Raw genomic sequence first — 19,979 nt, forward strand, 5'->3', positions numbered from 1 at the left:
TCTACACGTCTATCGTATACAAGAAGGTAAATACATGATATTTATTATAGAAACACTTTCGCCCACGCACTTCGGCAGGGATACAGCTCTTGAGAGATTAGCAATCGAGGAAATTTTGACGCCATGAATATCGGCTATGAGATACAATAGTTAAAATTGCGGTCTGACTGATGACTTTTTTATACAAACAACGGAGTCAAGGATCTTAGTTGGTTGGAAAGCTTTTAACCAACGCTGGAAATGAATTACAACCATTACTTAATTGGAATGGCTTATTGTCAGGGAGAGAACACTATTCACTTTTTCCAAAAATAATGTTTCTTCTCGAATATCTGAACTTAGATGGATGTCCTAATGTTGGATGTTCTTGATAATTGGGGTTTAAGGGCACTTGTTTCACATTCACAGATACCTTTGTCTTATCTTCCTTAATGGGACACTATTAGAACAGGTTAATGAGGTTAAACAGGGTCCTGGCCCCTTAACCTTGGGTCGCTTACCTATTACAATAAGTATAATGTACTAATTACTGTAGGTAAGTCTGAGTACAGTCTAATATTATCTAGTAATCTTAGAAGTTTCAGATTACCTCTTTTAACTAAAATCATTAATATCCGCTTATAGTGGGGGCTGCAGACTGTAGAGGCAGCATTGTATGGGATTGCATGGGATACCGTAAGTAAACTAAGTCAGAGGAAACGCGGCTTGGCACGGTTGTTCCTAAGGTTAACTAAGCAGATATAGTCCCCTAGACACCTATTATTTTCCCTTGGCACTACAACTTTCCATCCCAGGTCGAAGATCTAGGGGCAAACCCAGAACAAGATGGAAGGATGTAGTGAGTGAGTGCAAGTTATCCGAGGACGATGTTGACAGGGCGAAGTGGAGAAAAGGTTAAGCAGGAAAGCTGACCCGCCACCATGTGGGATAGATAGCTAGAAAGAGAGAGTCCCCTAGACACGTGTTTCAGTATACGTCTAGCCTCTGGCTCCAACAGAAAATAGGAAGGAAGGAGATACGGTTCACTATTTCTTTCTCGACCCATTACGCTGATCAAATCAGTCATGCAACGAATAAAAATAACAAAAATAGACCAAACCAATAACTATAAAGTATAAAGCCAATTTACCTAAAAGCCTTTTAAGGGTAGTTAAATTGCGCCTGCGCGTGTTTTTAAACAATCCGATGGGCTGTAAACGTCGTGACGCAATCGCGTGCCGGGCGCACGTAACTCAGGCATTACATCTAGTGTGTAACTTACTGTTTACACGTCATCGCTCGACGTAAGTATTTACGAGTACTTATGCTGTGACCATTTGGTTACTCGATCGGACTTACGACCTGATTCGAATTTTAGGATACGTCAAATATTACAGCTGGATACGCTATGGATTGGGTGTGTCAGTGTCAAATTTGACGTTACTTCAAACAAAAACGTCAATTTTGATACTGACTCATCTAATCCATATTGTATCTAGCCGTATCTTAAAGTTCGAATCGGGCAGTTACTCGACTTGAGGTTTTCTATTCTTTTTTCATATTTGTGTTTGTGCAGGACATGCCTATTTTAGGATTTTTTTCCGAATTCGTTGGGTTCCGAATGCAGTATTTTTGTTTTGGGTCAGTCATGACATCTCTCAGGCATACATTACTGTTTACACGTCATCGATGGACGTAAGTGTGCTGTTACCATTTGGTTACTAATCGATCGAAATTACTCCACTTCAGAAGGATGCGTACTGCGTCTGAGGTTTTCTGTTCTTTTTGGCATTTTTGTGTCTAAAGGACATAATCACATAATGTCTCTTTCAAGGATTTACGTTGTTTTGAATACGACATTTATGTTCTAAATCGGTCATGACATCCCTCAGCCATTACGTCTACTCGTAGTGTGTAACTTAATGTTTACACCACTTTACACTTAGGTACACGTCATAGCTGTGCGTAAAGCTCTGTGATCGATCGTGCATATGAGTAGTAATCGATCGAATACATACTATTTCTGATTTTGTATATATTTCTTTAACTATTTGTGTCTTTGCGGGACATATTTGTATGCTTTTTACAGATATTTTTACTTTTCTTCTGGATGGTATATTTCTTTTCTAGGTCGCGCTCGCTCCTGACATCTCGTATCCTTTTCTGTTATTCTACATATTTCTGTCCAGCAATAAATCCTAACTAGTTGGGCGTATATGAGGTTATTAAGAATTGGAACCCGCAGTCCTGCTTTTGTGTTAATATAATTTAAATCTAGCCAGTTTTTAGCCAAACAAGAATAAGAGCTTGTTTAAGTTGAAGAAATGTCAAGCTAAATAAAAGCTTGCGATAGTTGCGATGAATAAAAACAACAAAATAATTATAAAGAAACAGTAGTATTTTAACATTATTTACATACATACATACATACATACATACATACATATAATCACGCCTATTTCCCGGAGGGGTAGGCAGAGTCCACGGATTTCCACTTGCTACGATCCTGACATACCTCTTTCGCTTCCTTCACTTTCATAACATTCCTCATACACGCTCGCCGGTTTAGGGTGCTCTTGACCTGGCCTTTCTTCAGGATTTCCCCGATCTGATCAGAGAAAGTCCGCCGACGTCTACCCCTTCCAACTCCCACTTCCACTTCTCCCTTATACACTATCTTTGTTAGCCTTCTTTCACTCATTCTTTCCACATGTCCAAACCATCTCAACATACCTTTCTCAATTTTTGTCACTACATCTACATTCAATCCACACTTTTCCCTTATCACACTGTTCCTTATCTATCTTGCAATCTCACACCACACACACTTCTCAACGCTCTCATTTCCACTGCATTCACTTGGCTCTGATGCCTCTTCTGCCATACCCAACTTTCGCTACCATAAATAAGTATAGGCACCAACACCCCTCTATGAACAGCCAACCGTGCTTTTTGCGATACCTTCTGGCTGCTCATAAAAGCGTTAAGTGCCCCATTCACACGATTTCCAGCATTCACTCTCCTTTCAATGTCTTTATCATGCTTACCGTCCCTTATAGAAGAATGAAAGTGTTAGTAAAGGAATTAGTAGACAGAAAGAAAGTCGAACAGAAAGATAAAATGGAAGAAAGGCTCTCTCAAGATTTCCAGGCAAATATAAAGTTTTTCTGGAAGTCCGTTCGTTTGGCCAGGTGTAACACCCAGGCTTGCTAGAATCAATAAAAGACAAGAATGGAAGATTAGTGAATGAGGAAGAATGCATCTTAAAAAGATGGAAAGAGTATTTTGAAAGTTTGTTTGATAGAGAGGAGAAAAACGCGCCAATTTCGGAGTTGAATGAAAGCATTGAAAACGTGTCGGAGAATGAAGATAGTATTAGCATGGATGAAATTGTGAAAGCGTTGAAAGGAATGAAATCAGGAAAGGCTGCGGGATATGATAAAGTTTCTGTCGAGATGCTGAAAGCTGGACAAGGCATTGTAGCAAGTCAGTTGTATCGCCTTTTCAATATGTGCTTTAGAACCGGTCAAGTGCCCAGGGACTGGTGCAAGGCTGTCATTGTACCTCTTTACAAAGGCAAGGGATCACAACTGGATTGCAAAAACTACAGAGGCATTAGCTTACTCAGCGTCGTCGGCAAATTGTATGCAAAGATATTGATTGAAAGAGTAGTGAAAGTAACCGATGAGAAAGTATGGGATGCACAAGCGGGATTCCGAAAGGGTATGGGATGTACGGATCAAGTCTTTTCCTTGCGATGCATAGCCGAAAAGTATTTGGCCAAAGGTCAAAAGGTCTATTGCGCTTTCGTGGATCTGGAAAAGGCTTATGACAGAGTGGTGAGGAATGAACTGTGGTCGGTACTGTCGATGTATGGATTGAGCGGCCATCTCATTCAGGCACTGAAATCGCTCTATGAGGATTCCAGTGCTTGTGTGAGAATAAACGGATCGTACACTGAGTGGTTTAGCATCGAGAAGGGTGTTAGGCAGGGATGTGTAGCGTCACCGTGGCTGTTTAATCTGTTCATGGATAGTAGTTTGCATGATTTGAAAAATAATGAATGTGGGCTGAGAATGAGCGAGTTATCCGTCAAATGTCTTCTTTACGCTGATGACCTGGTATTGCTAGCGTCATCGGGTGATGAGTTGCAGGAGATGGTAACTGGAATGCATGGGTCTTTTGAAAGGAATGGAATGAAAATAAATGTAAGCAAGACGAAAGTAATGGTATTTGAAAAGGAAGAAAATATGTCAAACTGTGAAATTTCGATTAGGCAAGAAAGAGTGGAACAAGTGAAAGAGTTTGTGTATCTGGGAACATTATTTACCTACAGATTTACCCCTGCCTTTGCAAACACGCTCGCGTGTTGACATTCTCACTGTAAATTATGCTAGTTTACACATGTAACGTGAGTAACGTGACAATTCCAATTACAGTTGCGGTACTTACCCTCACACATGGATAAAATATACAATATGTGACATCGTTATTGCGTCATTATGTTCGCGAATCACTGACCCAATTCTAAATTTTAGAGTTAATATAACCAATTTTGATAAATTGACCCAAAACCCAATTATCTTTTATATTGAATTATCATGGCCTTACTAACTACTAACTACATAACTAACGGCTCGATTCGGAAAATGAATTAGATTTCTACTAGACTTCAACAAGTTACGATACGGATAATTTAAAAATATTTGTAAGATAGATATGTCAAATTTGATGTTTCCGCGATTCTGGAGGTCCTCTTGAACGATTTCGAAAAGTTATGACTTAGATATCCTAGTCACATCTAGTCGACATCTAATGTAGATCTAGTTGATCTCTAAATCGTCTCAAGATCTTGTGATTATCACGAAATCCGAATAGGCCTGTAAGCCTACTGATCTTTTTGCCCCCATAGTGTTCTGTCCTGTGTTTGATTAGTCTAGAAATTCTCTTTATACCGGCGTTATCTATGTCGTTATCGATAAATACGAGTGTAGTATACAGAGTGCTTTTTAACTGGGATGGTAAAAGGTGACTACGTATAAAAGATAAGGTGAAACTGCCTTAAGATACGAAGTATTATCATTTATAAAAACAGAATAAGGTAATATTCTTATTAAAATAGCAGAAACTATAATCTAATAAATAAATAAATATAATGGGACAATCTTTCACAAATCTACCTAGCCCCACAGTTCTCTAATATTAAACTTTGTGTTGTGGGTAATACGGTGGGTGGGGTGGGACGATGTATATAATAGACATAATACACACACTACTTAAATACGTAGAAAACATCCATTACTGCGGAACAAATATTTGTGATGAACACAAAAATAAATGCCCTTAGCATGATTGGCAGGATTTGAACCCGGGACATCCTGCTTCGGAGTAGGGACTGCAAATCGGTTATAACCGTAACCGAAATATTCGGTTATAACCGAATATTTTGACAAAATTTCATAACCGAATATTGGAAACTCGAATAACCGGATACGGTTATTTTCGGTTATTTATTTATGATTTAAATTGTATGTTTTTATCATCTAATGACTACAAAATCGTGCCTTTTTTGGCTGTGACGCCTGTGACTATAATTTTTGTCATTCGTGGACTTTAATAACTAAAATAATATACCAAATTTACTTCCCTTATTTATGAAATATTGTATCACGTCCAAGGTCATATTTTACTTTTACTGTATTTGGTGTGTTTTATTAAAAAACGAAGACTTTTACTCACATTCCCTAAGACTGTAGGTACTAAAATAAAGACTTTTGTATTTTTTTAATTACATCATTTTAAATTTATAATTTTTCTTCGAAAATAACCGTAACCGATTATAACCGATATTCGGTTATTTTTCGGGCATAACCGTAACCGAAACCGGTTATGAAGTTTGGCCGGTTATTGCATTCCCTACTTCGGAGGCAGGGTCACTACACACTACCGACAATGCTAGGTAATGATAGGATAGTTTTCTATTCCAAAAGGTTAAAGTGAAACTTAAACCTCCTAAACGAAAGCCTCCTAGAGCATTAATGAGCTTCCTTCAATCAAAGTGCAGCGAGTGCATTCCGTGTTGCAACTTGCAACCGGCCGGTCGCTTACGTAACCGTCGACATTTGCTCCTTTCCAATGGCAGTTTTGCAATGAACACTTTAAAGGATTCGCGGTCACGACATAATTCTGTATAAGTAGACTTTTGGATTAGCCTGCTTGCCCTGCTTAGACGAACTTGAAATGGTTATGTACATTAGGTTACGAAATTAAGATAAATAAGCGTTATTTTCACTGTATAGAGATGCCGTAATGTCGGAAAAGGCAATAAGCGAGCGCGTGACAGACCAGCCAAATGGAGTGACCAAGTCATTAAACTCACTGGACTCCGATAATTCTAAACATTGTTATTGTCTCTTGTGAAGTACGTATCCGCCATACGCCCGTGGCACGCTGCGCAGCACCGGGTTACTCTTTGACGGCATAGCATAGTGGAATGATGGTTACGAATGTTACGATCCTCAGCATATATTGGATTCTATACCTACGTCAAGGATTCCGTGTTTCTTCTCTTCCTAAATTATGTAACTACTCACACGGGACCCATTAACTAAATTAAATGGCAAAATATAAAAATACGGTCTAGCCCAGGAATGATTCATAATTACGTCATAGACCGGGAGATAGTGACACATTTTACTGGGTCATTTGTACCAGTATGGCGGTTCGTCAGGGGTCTAAGCATGTAATGAAGGAAAGAAAATGCTATGACCATAGCGCTGGTACCGGCGGCCCAATCGCGTGGGCGTTAGTCGAACGTGTCGGATAAAATACGAGTGTCGAACGATTTGTACCACAAAAATCCTCGTATTATTCGATAGTCCATAAAAAAGAAGTAGGCGGTAGCGTAATGCCATACTTCTCCGGTGTGACTTACAGCCCGCCATACTGAGGCGAACACGTTAATTAAAAAAAAACAATTCAACCATTTGTACCAAGCTAATTTTTGCACAGGTGATCATCGTCGAGCAGCCATTCATGGACATCACCATGCCATACTTTTCGGATGGTTCCAAATGGCCGCCATACCGCCGCAAAGGAGTTAATTTTTTTTTTATTGCTAAACGATTTGTACCACCTTGTCATTTTTTTTCAAGACTTTCTGTGTGATCATAAATGGAAATCTCATAATGCCATACCTGTAGGAGGTGGCAAATGTGTACAATATTTTTTTTTTATTTCAAGTATGGTGCCCCTTTCTCCCCCTATTAGAAGTATGGCAAATATAATAATGGTCACATTGCATCATATAATTTCCAAAAATCCAAATGCCATACTGGTACAAATCGTCAAATTTTTTTTTATTTTTTAAGTCTTGGCTTAAGTCTCACAGTCGTCCGCCCCGTAGTTATAATCCGGAATAATTTATTTTTAGGTATAATTGTATCCAATCAAACAGAATATGATGATGCCATGCTGTAAAAAATTATTTTACGTATTGTATAGTCGTATTTTTGAAACGTGTCGATTAAATAAGTTTTTCAAGTATGGCAGCACTTTTTCCCCCTACTATAAGTATGGCAATTATAATAACGGTCACATTTTATCAAATACTCTCCAAAAATTTAAATGCAATACTGGTACAAATCGTTTAGCAAAAAAAAAAAATTAACTTCCTTGCGGCGGTATGGCGGGCATTTGGAACCATCCGAAAAGTATGGCATGGTGATGTCCATGAATGGCTGCTCGACGATGATCACCTGTGCAAAAATTAGCTTGGTACAAATGGTTGAATTGTTTTTTTTTAATTAACGTGTTCGCCTCAGTATGGCGGGCTGTAAGTCACACCGGAGAAGTATGGCATTACGCTACCGCCTACTTCTTTTTTATGGACTATCGAATAATACGAGGATTTTTGTGGTACAAATCGTTCGACACTCGTATTTTATCCGACACGTTCGACTAACGCCCACGCGATTGGGCCGCCGGTACCAGCGCTATGGTCATAGCATTTTCTTTCCTTCATTACATGCTTAGACCCCTGACGAACCGCCATACTGGTACAAATGACCCAGTAAAATGTGTCACTATCTCCCGGTCTATCAGGTGAGTGCTGTAACGAATATGACTACCAGGCACTTTTGTACATGGTCAATATTTTGTCTCTAACTATACGTTTTTAACGTAACATAGTCATTATCGTCACAAACAGGCAGCTGCTGAATGCATACTCATCATTACTAGCTAATATATTGAGGACAGTGACAAAGTTGAAAAAAAATTGCAAAATGTCTGAATTCGCGCTTTTGTAACAGTAATCGCTTTACTTGATTTACGGGCTATAAGAATGGGGCATGAATGGGGCCAGTACAGCGGTGTGACACCGCTACAACGCGATTGGTTGATGAGTTCGCATCACGCGCGCGATTGGTCGCAACTAGTTGCGTTAGACTGCACGATTGGCTCGAATTCGTGAGTGACACCGCTGAACTAGTACCATTTCTAGTGCCCGTAAGGCCCGTTCTTAGATATAATACGTCAATGTTAATTCTGTGTTCTTTACTTGTAACATGTCATGTTAATGTTGACGACTCACAAGATAAAAAATGTTTTAAGTCACACATTTTCCATCTGGCTTTGTACGGGTCCTCAGGACCCCAGACCCCAGGTCCAGTCTTCGTTATATTCCTCGCTCTTCCACTGTTTCCTGTATTTCTGCTTGATTTTTTTTAACGTTTTGTTTTGGATGGGGATGGACCATGGTATAATAATATACTCCGCCTGGTACTCTCTTCCGAGATTCGCGTATGACCTAACTGACACGGGCCTACGTCATCATGCTGTTTACAGGTTCTCAAACTTTAAAATGTGGGAGAATTTTAACCAACGGTGAAAATTATTTTAACGGCATTAATTTTAAGTTATTGATGTAGAAACATAGTAAAATAAAACAAATCTAATGTATTAAATTAAACTTTATTTATCTATACAAGACAAACGTTTGAAAAACTAATTCACAGTTACACATTAATTACCAAGCTTACGACGTGAAAAGTTTGGAAAACACTGCGACTGCTGACACTGAGCGAGAAGGAAATAACAATTAACACGCGTTCGACAAGGATGACGGTCAGGGCATGAATTAATCTAGATCCAAATTGTCAAATGTGAGAGCGCTATCCTGTGTTGCCAGTAGTGTAAACAGAATTACCCGAACGTCTGAAATTTATTTCGTGAATCGGAATATATTGCTAACGAATAATTAAAAATGACGTGTTATTGTAAAATTTAAGATAAAATACATATAAGTGAAAATTATAAAATTATTAAGAAATATTTTTACTTATTAACCATAGGTATAATGTACCCATGTAACATGTTATGAAATAAAGTGGCAATGTTATTGTGACGTAGGCCCGTGTCACTCTGGGAAGAGAAGACCATGTTTTATTAGACCATGGGATATGGGATGGACCTAGTTCGCCACTATTCACTTTCTATATCGCTCATTATTGCCAAGAGAACTTATTAAATCCGCCCGACGGAAAATAAGTGGTAAGGCCGGAGCCCTGGCCCGCGATAGCGAAAACAAGCATTAAAGTCAGGTTTGACCCCCAAGATTTTCTCGAGATAAATTTTGGCTGTTGTGTCAAATCGTCATGTGACAAGGAAAAGTCACTAATTACCACCACAAGTTCATAGCCATAGTGAACCATATTAGTACTAAAAGAAGGTCGATTTTTGTTTATTTTGTTTTAGTAATTAGTGACTTTTGCTTGTTACCTGACGAAATAGTTCGGATGTCCTTGAGTTAAAAAGTAATATCTATACTTGAACGATGACGTCAGTTGCGTAAGACCTTGGCTCCGCGACTCTTCCACTGCGCCGGCGCCACTATCTGTTGCAACTCTACGCTGGACCGGTACAGATATTTGCAAGTTAATGTGTTTACAAACAACGCCCCGGGCGAGCTGTGTTGTGTGCCACTGGCCCTGCTAATCAACCAGTTAGGGGCGGAGATTTTTGACAGCTTACAGTACTGAAATTAATTTCTACGAAAGCATTCAAATGTTGACATAATAAAGCAATAAATAAATAAAGCGAATGATAGTAAATTGACGTGGTTTAGTTACTGTTAGCAAGTGGGATGATTTAAACTATTTAAAGGATATAAAAGTAATTTCGTTATCACGCGATGATGTAAGTATAACTTTCGGACGCCCGCTGTTCGTCAAAGTTAAAATAAATCTTTTGACTATAGTTCGTTTTGTTTAGCATTAGAAAGAAGGTAAGCGATCTTGACATGTCTTTTAAATGTAAAACGCTTTTTAAAAATCAGTAACGATTACTTATGAAAGCAGAAGAATATAAATGATCGTATTAGATTCATAATTGTTACATATTTGCCGTGACTTATTTTAAAAAACATGTTTTTCAATTAAAAGACACGTCAAGATTGTTTACCTTATTTCTAATGCTAAAAAAACGAATTATAAGTTTAACGCGTGACGCGCATTGATGCCTACAAAGATCATATTTTACGTTAGTATCTCTGATTCCCTTATTTAAACGATTAATATTTTCGTTAACGATTATAAAATTAAAAGCTTTTTTATTCATTATTATCTCTTTAACCAATCTCAAATAATTGTTGTCAATGCCATAGTCACCTGTCGCCCTAAAGACGTAAGCTTAAAATTCCGACGTCTAACCGCTGTTCAAATCACGCCGCAATGAAGATTGATCGTTCGATTGACCCGAGATATCTGTTGAGGCCATTAGAATCTATCACATTTATCTTGCTCACAAAGACAACGCCGATAAACGCTCGCAGCCTCCGAGCTCCCGTCGCAGGCCATTTGCCGCCGACAATGGACCACAATTTGCATTGAGAGACTTGAATCCTCTTTTTACGCCCGTTATAAGAGTATGACGTAACGAGAGCCGGAATACTTGTAGTAGAAACTATTTGAGATAAACATTATTTACAAACGACGAACGGTCTGGCCTAGTGTCTCATCACTTATTTGTCTGTTAAACACAAATATTTGTTCCTGAGTCAAGGGTGTTTTCTATGTATATAAGTATGTATGTATCTATATAAGTATGTATATCGTCGCCTAGCACCCATAGTACAAGCTTTGCTTAGCAAATGGGGCTAGGTTGATCTGTGTAAGATGTCCCCTAATATATATATATATTTCTTTATTTATTATTTATTTAGGTATTTAAATACTATCGATACAGTTTGATTCGTCATAACGATAATAGAATTGTAGATTTTAGTAGGAGGTTTATCTCAAATATAGTGTACTCTATTTACTTGTGCATTTATAATAGAGCATTGAGATGTCCGCCCGCCTGCTCTCAGTTTAGTTCCTGACCGTATATTCTAATTGACTGCGCGAGCGCATGCCGGTCGAGTTCTCATTCGTGACACGCCGGTGGCCAACGCATACAGCCTGACTAATCACTATCACTGCACCTTATAAAAGAAAGTCCCCCGCTGCGTCAGTTTATGTGTTTGTATGTTCGCGATTAGGGTTACCAGATGACAAGAATTTTCCTGACATGTCAGGAATTTTGGCCTTTTGTCAGGAATGGGGACGGAACACGAAAATGTCAGGAATTTGTTGAATTGATACTTTTTTTATAAAGTACATTTTTATTTACTTAAATTAATACAAATAATAAAGGATAAATATTCGGAAATCAGGAATTTTGGCAGGAAATTCTAAATTTGTATCTGGTAACCCTATTCGCGATAAACTCAAAAACTACTGAATGGATTTTCATGCGGTTTTCACCTATCGATAGTCTCGATAGAGTGATTCTTGAGGAAGGTTTGTGTATAATTTGTTAACCCGTGCAAAGCCGGGGCGGGTCGCTAGTTGTCTATAGGTCTGTCCCTCAAGGGTAGACCGCCAGCGCGTAACCGATATTTTAAAATCCACATAATCGGAGATAGTTTGTATTTTAGGCTTATTACGACTAATACTTAGTATGAAACTATATTACTGAATCGCCGGTGCTGGTGGTCGGTATCCGATTGGAACGACACCCCAGTGTAGTTGTTATATCCTATGTAAGTACATAATAGCCGTACGCCTCCTACGGAGTAACAAATTATTCCGTTTTCTATTCTATTCTATAGTCGATCGTCTATAGTCGACTTACGATAGTAACTATTACCTATGTTAATCGCTATTAAATACCGTAAACCAGGGTGAAAAGACACGATTTTCATCTTCAAGGACGATTTTCACCAAGAATCCAATTGATAAAAGTAATAATTTTGACATCATTATTTGAGTCTTGGTTAGTTCTTCAATTTTGCATTTATGAAATGAATTTTTAGCCACCTAGTTCAGAGAAAATCAACAACCTGTTATTCACATTCCTTAAAACGGGGTCGATAGACACAAGAGGGGTGAATAGAAATATTCAGTTTTTGTTGTCAAGACATAGAATTTATGTTCATACGCTATTGGCAAATAGTATGACATACATTGTATATCTGTTAAACGGTTATTTGACAGAAAATGATTTTTCGTGTCTTTTAACCCCCGAGACGTGTTTTTTCACCCCTTTGTGGTATCTTTCTATGTAAAATAAACACAGTGATATGGTATTGGTATGACCGCCTCGTTTTCTAGCCAGCATTGCGTTGCCTAGCGGCGGTTATGTCACTCCATTGGCTCCACTTTCCATGTTGTTTAGGGTCACTGGATACACTATTTTGCATTCCATGGGCATTTCGAGAGAATCTTCTATATTTGGTTTAATAGGTACATTTAGATCAAGTTAGAATAAAAGAGGATGACATGGGTATTTTGTTGCATATATACGTATTTTTATTAGATTCTATACAAGCGAGATTCTGAGTAGGTATTTCTACAAATTGTTGAGTTCTAAGGGTGAAATTGGATGAGACTAGCCCTGGACCAGGATAAGTGGCGTACACGGTATATTAGGTGTTCGCAGAACTGATCGAATCAGAAACACGGAACTACGCTCCAAAACTAGAGTTGTAGATGTAGGCGTCAAGACCGCTAAGCTTAAGTGGGACTGGGCTGGACATGTCTGTCGCATGCATCCAGAAAGTTGGGCCAAAATCGTTACTGAGTGGGACCCACGGAACACAATAGACGGTGCAGGTCGGGGTTTAGGCAGACCGAAAAGGAGATGGCGGGACGACTTGGACGCATTCTACCCCAAATGGTGGGAAAATGCCGATGACAGGGTCGAGTGGAGAAAACGAAAGGAGGCCTCTGCCCAGCAGCCCAGCAGTGGGACACCAAAGTAGGCTAACAAAAAAAAAACTTTACGGGGAGGTGATGATGATGATGATTTTACAAATATAATTGCCCTTTGTGTGCTGACTTCGCGCTCTTCCTAAACGCTTCATGATGCGTCGTCTGTGGCGCATTAGACGGCGCGCGAACTCGCATGCGATTTTAGTTACATTGCGGACTGTTGGTTACGTCCAATTCAACCGGCAGATCAAAACCCGCATTGTAATGAAACTCGCATGCGAGTTCTCGCATCGTCTAAATAAGCCCTATGGCATTTATGGGACTTCGTAAGCGTTTAGAAATGTTCTATGGAATTTGCTCGAACTCATTGCATTGTTTGCTTTGCATACGTCTTCCGCACCTCCGTCTTATGTTTAAATATATAATTATGGTCTTATGCAATGTTTACGATGGTTACGGTGCAAAATTGCATTTTTGAACGAACGGGGAAGTATGATTTTGGGATTAACCTTTCCTTAATTGATGATTATTCTATAGAGTATGTGCGGAAAGAGAAGAGTCGTGGAATGTAAGGCAGCCCATCCATTTCACGACTCTTCTCTTTCCGCACAGACTCTACCTAATGTACCCGAAAGTGACGCCAGGAGCCGCATTATGGTTACGCTTGTTTAGCCAGACATTGCGGTAGACACTTTCTGACAGCGTGCGCTAGTTAGAGACAAGCGTCATATATCATAACATGTCCTGCGTGTTAAACGTGATAACTAATTACGCCTAACAGAAGATGGATAGGCTGGTGTAGAATGTAGATGGGTAATATATCTACAAGGATGATGAGCTTAAAATTATTTGCACACAAGTTACCTTTTTCCGATAATTACGATTGCTGCAAAGTGAACGTTACTATTAAAACTTTATTATGTGGTAAGTAGATCGTTTTAACTTAATAGGTAGTTATTTTATGTAGAAATTTGCACATTACGTACGACCTCTGGTCTTCCTCATTAAATAATGCTATTATGACCATTATTGCACTGCTTTTGCGGTTACCAGTGCGTGAAATGCTAACAGTTGCCTAGCGGTTGACAAAATTAACTTTAAATAGTTATCTAAAGTAAGAGCTATCGCCTCCTCGATGACGATGGTTCCTTATTGGTAGATACTTTTGAATTGTTCTCTTAACTTAAGAGGATCTGCCACATCGATTATTAACCTCATAGGCCTTAATATATGGACAGTAAGGTCGTGTAGGTATATATTATAGACACTTTGTCCGTACCGATACTTTTAAGGCTTGGCCACACACAGAGCGCGACGCAGCGCCGCGTCCGCGCCGCGTGATGCCGACGCGAAGCCTGGTCAAACAGGGCGCGCGCCGATCGCGCCGGCCTCACGCTCTCAACACGCCCTCAAGGCGCGCGTGAACGCGGCGCGGCCGCGCGGGAACGCGGCGCACCGCTCGCTGCCTACGTCCGATCCTACTGACGTGACCTTGCGCGACGCGGCGGGCCGCCGCGTTCGCTCGGCGCAGCGCTGCGCACGCGCCGCGCGGACGCAATGGGCCGCGCGGCGCGGGGCGCGACAGAAGCGGGGCGTGATACCGGCGGGACGCAGTCTGTTTGACGTCGGTAACCTGTTAGCATGTGCCGCGGTCGCGCGGCGTGGACGCGGCGCTGCGTCGCGCTCTGTATGTGGCCAAGCCTTTAGACGTGACGTTTTTAGATGCTTGATGTTAATAAACATCGAATGTCACAAGCGACAGTTATCAATAGGTAGGTAAGGTGTCATTATATGGAACTTGCTAACTATGTAAACAAAGCGCCATATTGAAATTGTCTCTGAATGATGAATTTACTAGTGACTTTTGTTTACATAGTTAGCAAGTTCCATAGAATGACACTTTACTTAGTACTTTTTTGGGTCATGGAAGAAGATAATTGCACTAGAAGGTATTTTTATTTAGTAATATAAAGGCCGAAATCCAAGGTCGGATCAAGTTGGAAGTCAGATATTTTGTACAGAGATGCTATTAGTTGGTTGTGAAACGTTTGAGAAACGGTCAAGAAGGTGTTTCAGCTTTAACATGGTATTGTGGCACATGACGACTGCGTCTCGCAATATCACTAAAAGATGCTGAGAAATGTTACTTTTGTAAGCATGTCTTGCGTTAAACTTAGGTTTGTTAAAATTGTGTGAAACTGTTTTTTATCTACGTGTACGATGCTCGGATATTTTTTATATGATGGTTTTTATGGACACCTAAAAACTAGAATTACCTACTATCCTGATTCTTAAAGATATGGATAACAATAAAGCCAAATTATGATTATGATTTAAGCCCTTGCTACACGGTCGCCAACAAGCCTTCTAACCGTCTGACCTTGGTCAGTTTTGGTCAAATTTTGTTGGAAACAACTGTCTACACGGTCCGGGACGGACCAGCAAGGCCACGCGGTTTGGGGGCTTGTCGGCGACCGTGTAGCAGGGGCTTTATAACCCTCCCTCGTAGCTTTGGCTGGTGGCCAAATTTTTTAAGGCATTTGATTGAAGAAACCCTAACTGTTGACGACCGGTCTGGCCTAGTGGGTAGTGACTCTGCACTCTCTGCAGCCGATGGTCCTGGGTTCGAATCCCGGTACCTAAGGGCATTTATTTGTGTGATGTGCAGATATTTATTCCTGAGTCATGGGTGTTTTCTATGTAAGTATTTATATATTAAATATATCGTTGTCCGAGTACCCACAACACAAGCCTTCTTGAGATTACTTGCTTAGTCAATTTATGTAAGAATGTCCAATATTTATTTATTATTTATTTATTTATAACCTCGTTGGAAAAGAAGAATTATTAGTAAATATTATGAGAATACAGAGAAATAGGTAGCCAAGTTAGTAAACATTATAATGCAAAACGAGTTGTATTGTAAGTAATTCGCTATTACGCTACGCGTTGGCGTTGGTCCACAGGACACAAGCCAGATCAGTAAGGTACATAATGAACTGGACAAGGATATTTACAAGTTTACGTCATAGCTTAGGAAAATCCTACACTATCTGACATAACTACGTTTTTGTACTAACAACAGATATATAGATAGTAGTTGGGTTTTGCATAATACCTACCGATCGACTAATCATTGATAGGTAAGAATCTGTGCGCTAATTAAGAATTTAAATTCCTTGGTAGTTTAATAGTAATTTGATTTGACTAAGTATAAAGTTAACAAACTGAGCAACCCGCCCATGTAGAGTCCCGTAGTCTTGAGAACCTGCACCATTTTAGGGTTAAGGCGCTTAACTCACACATCTTATTTAGTTCAGGATCCTAAATCCTAAAAGTGTAAACCGCGTTTAGTAAGGATGCGTCTGCACTAAATAGGAACTATGTTTTTAGGATGACAGTTAGGACGACTGAATTAAGTAAGGTGTGAAAAACGTTTTAGAAAAAGCAAAAAAAAAAACTGTATAGAAAGACAGATAGACGGACAATGGGCATGGTGAAACTACAAGAATTCCTATTGGGCTACGGAAGCTTAAAAAACTGCAGTAGTTATCTACAATATTTATATAGGATGGTGATGGATATTTACTGAATACGTACTACAGTTTTCAAAATTGGGTAAAAAATAGGCAACAGCTCCGTAAAATAACTATTGATAATGATTAAACGAATTTTTATGTCGCAATTTAAATATTGTGTTTATTTTTAGCGGTTAATTTTATGCGTGCCAATGGCAAACGTGATTTACGGGTCGGCCCATTACACAAGTTACACTTGTTTCATCAATACCAAGCCAAGGCAAAGGTTCGTAGCCTGCAGCTTTTTCCAGTTTCACCAGAAGATAACTATTTAGGTACAGACTACAGTCAGCAGCAGAAGTTGCTAAGCGGCCAGGTTCAAAATGATCGTGACGCGACCTTTTTGTTAAGAGAATAAGAGCGTGTCAAGGTAATTTTGAACACCTCGCCCGCTTACCAACTTCTGCTGCTGACTGTACGTGTTTGTTTATTATTGTATCAGTAACATTTGACAGCGTGTCGAAACTGTGGGCACTCATTAGGTGCTGGTAAAAATGAATTTGAGCAACATAGTGCATATTACATTGCGGCCTTGGCACACATCTTGTTGACATGCTAGTTATTGCTTTTTAATATCTTTAATTGATGTTGTAATCCCGCTACAGGCGCTCATTGATCTTTAAGTTGTTTCTCAGTAAACGCTAATAAGTTACAAATTTATACATGGTCAAAACTACTGTTGAAATTGCCTGTTCAGAATATTCTACACCTTCCATTACATTCGGTGCGTAGTTCCAATTCAAAACATTAGGTATAGATTGAGAACTCTAAACCATAAAATTAACTACATTACTACCTACATATTTTGGTTATAACAAGTTTTAGGCCCAGTTAGTAATACTTACGTTCATTTCGATAACTTCAGAATACTTGTAACAAACAGTATCTTCTAAGCGCCCTGCTCCCGCCTCTTGACACATCACTATTAAAATTCCCCACAGAACACTCACTGCACTAACGACTCAGTACATCAGACAGGCAATATCACGCAGTTCGAAAGTCATATGTCATAGGCATTAGGCAGTGCAAGTATCTTGTTACTGTCGATTGTTGCACAGCTCCCACGATCTTCCCCGATGCGCTCAAGTTCAAGACTCTTCGATTGTAAACTGCGTTACGAAACAAACACGAGAAGTAATTTAGATGTCAGTTTAAGCATCTAATTGTCACTTTTTCACAGACTGATTTGTTGAAACATGTCATTAGCCGGGTTATAATTATTGTGTTCCGCGATTGTAATTAGATCACTGTTTAAAAGTAAGATTGATGATAAGTTAGCCTGGCTCGTACATATATTTAAAGTTCTGCAATTTAAATCATCAAATGGTAAGGACTATAATTAAATTAAGTACCTAAATACTATTTATTGCTATTTATATCTGATTAATATTGAAGCAATACCTACGTGTGAAGGTCGCGATTTTTTTAACTACGACATGATATTTTATCCAGCGATGCCTAAAATACAATAAAAAAACACCTTGGTCGTGGAATTGGCTGCCTTAGTGACTGTTCTTGGCTAGGTTGCCAATATTTATCAAAACAATCAATTAACCTCATTACTTTTAAATGCTGCAATACGTTAGGCAACAAAGCTTTATTGATATATTCGTTAAAATTTTATTACGAATTTCTAAGTTTAACAACTAGTGCGCCGGTTCATTGCAAAACATCACTGGGTCAAAAACAGCACTTTTACGTCAACGAGTGTTTCCACCGGCGTTCCGCAGTTACCTAACTGCGATAACTAATTAAATGCGGTGATTAGACCGTTTAGGCTTAGCGAGGAAGCAATTATTACATTATGTAATAGGTTAAGACCTGAATTATTGATATAGGTCAAGAAATATTTACATTCCCTTGTTTTGTTTTAATAAGGTTGCACTACACGAACTTTTTCGCTACATTCCTTAATGGTTAATATATCTGGACGGGATTTGCCCCCGTGTGGGTGATAAACCAATATTTTGCGGGGTCATTTAAGATGTTTCTTAGCCGCGTCTATTAATAGCATCTTTTTGCATATATTACATATTTGTCCACTTATTTTATGCAAGTTCAGCTGTCTAAAATCTGTATTATTATTTTGAGAACTATATTTGTATAATCAGTACTTTTGGTTGAGTAATGACCCTGCCGAAATCATATTTTCTTCTTAGTGTCCAGTTTTATAATGGAATTGTTGGACATAGCCCATAGGTATATTTATGTAGATATTATTTTCTTAATGCGTAATTATAAATAAGAAAGTTTGAAAATGTGGACGTTAAATCCTTAATCGCGCTAACGACTAAATGGGTGAATTTCACACACGAAATATCAATTGTTTTAAGCTAAGGCAATGCAATGCAATAGTTTGGGGGTTGAGTTTGAAGGGGAGAGGATGAGGGCAGGCGACTTTTAAGCGGCTGAAGTTGCAGAGGCTAAGTGTGTAACATATAACAAATACGTGATTTTTACTTGGGTAACTAGTGTTGGGACACTCTTTGGTCTACAAAAAGTATGGAATATATGAAGCAATGTTAATTAATACCCTTTTATGCGTTGGCATAGCAAGCCTCATCGCAGAAGCGTAATCGCGATGGTTACAATTAGATAGTTTAAAGTCCGAGATCACAATCTGGACAGATTGATTGCTGGTTGGAACCAGAGCAGATTGCGTCTTCATTTTGGGATGACCGTTTACGACATCGATTTAGGTGTTTGAATAGATAGGATCTAAGATTGTTATCAATCGTAACTTTTTCAAAAGTTATTTTTTTTCAGAATCGCTTTAATTAAACAAAAATTAAAATAACATCAAGGGCTCTCCAAAGTCCACACGATGTTATCTTCCAAATCAGCGACTTATTAAAATAAAGCCTATTTAGAACATGAAATTGTTAATACTACAAGTGATTCTTATGGGATATGATTTTCATACACATGTTTTATGTTTGATTAAGGTTATAAATTAGTTTTGAAAAATCTATAATGTTACAAAACTGAAATGTGAATTATGGAAATGTGAACTATGTAAATAGAGAAGATTGCATTATAAGTACATAAGGCAGGTTGCAAATATTTACATATCAACCCCCCAAAAATGTATTCATACAAATGATTGTATTAATAATATAATATGGAGAAACAATACACGTAATGTGGTAAAGACAATCCTCAAAAAAAT

At 38.8% G+C, this 19,979-nt stretch overlaps 2 protein-coding genes across 3 annotated transcripts in view; one reads left to right on the top strand and one right to left on the bottom strand.

Annotated features, from left to right (window-relative positions):
• The window catches only part of LOC134800209 (flotillin-2), a 395,117-nt gene that overhangs the window by 149,171 nt on the left and 225,967 nt on the right, over positions 1–19,979 (top strand). The gene's annotated exons all lie outside the window — the stretch shown is intronic.
• LOC134800330 (uncharacterized) overlaps positions 1–19,979 on the bottom strand; it is a 74,194-nt gene that overhangs the window by 53,417 nt on the left and 798 nt on the right. The window contains exon 2 of the mRNA XM_063772830.1: positions 17,656–17,919. The gene's annotated coding sequence lies outside the window, so the exon portion shown is untranslated. The remainder of the gene's footprint in view (positions 1–17,655; positions 17,920–19,979) is intronic.

This window comes from Cydia splendana, chromosome 19, assembly GCF_910591565.1.
Source record: "Cydia splendana chromosome 19, ilCydSple1.2, whole genome shotgun sequence".
Taxonomy (NCBI): domain Eukaryota; kingdom Metazoa; phylum Arthropoda; class Insecta; order Lepidoptera; family Tortricidae; genus Cydia; species Cydia splendana.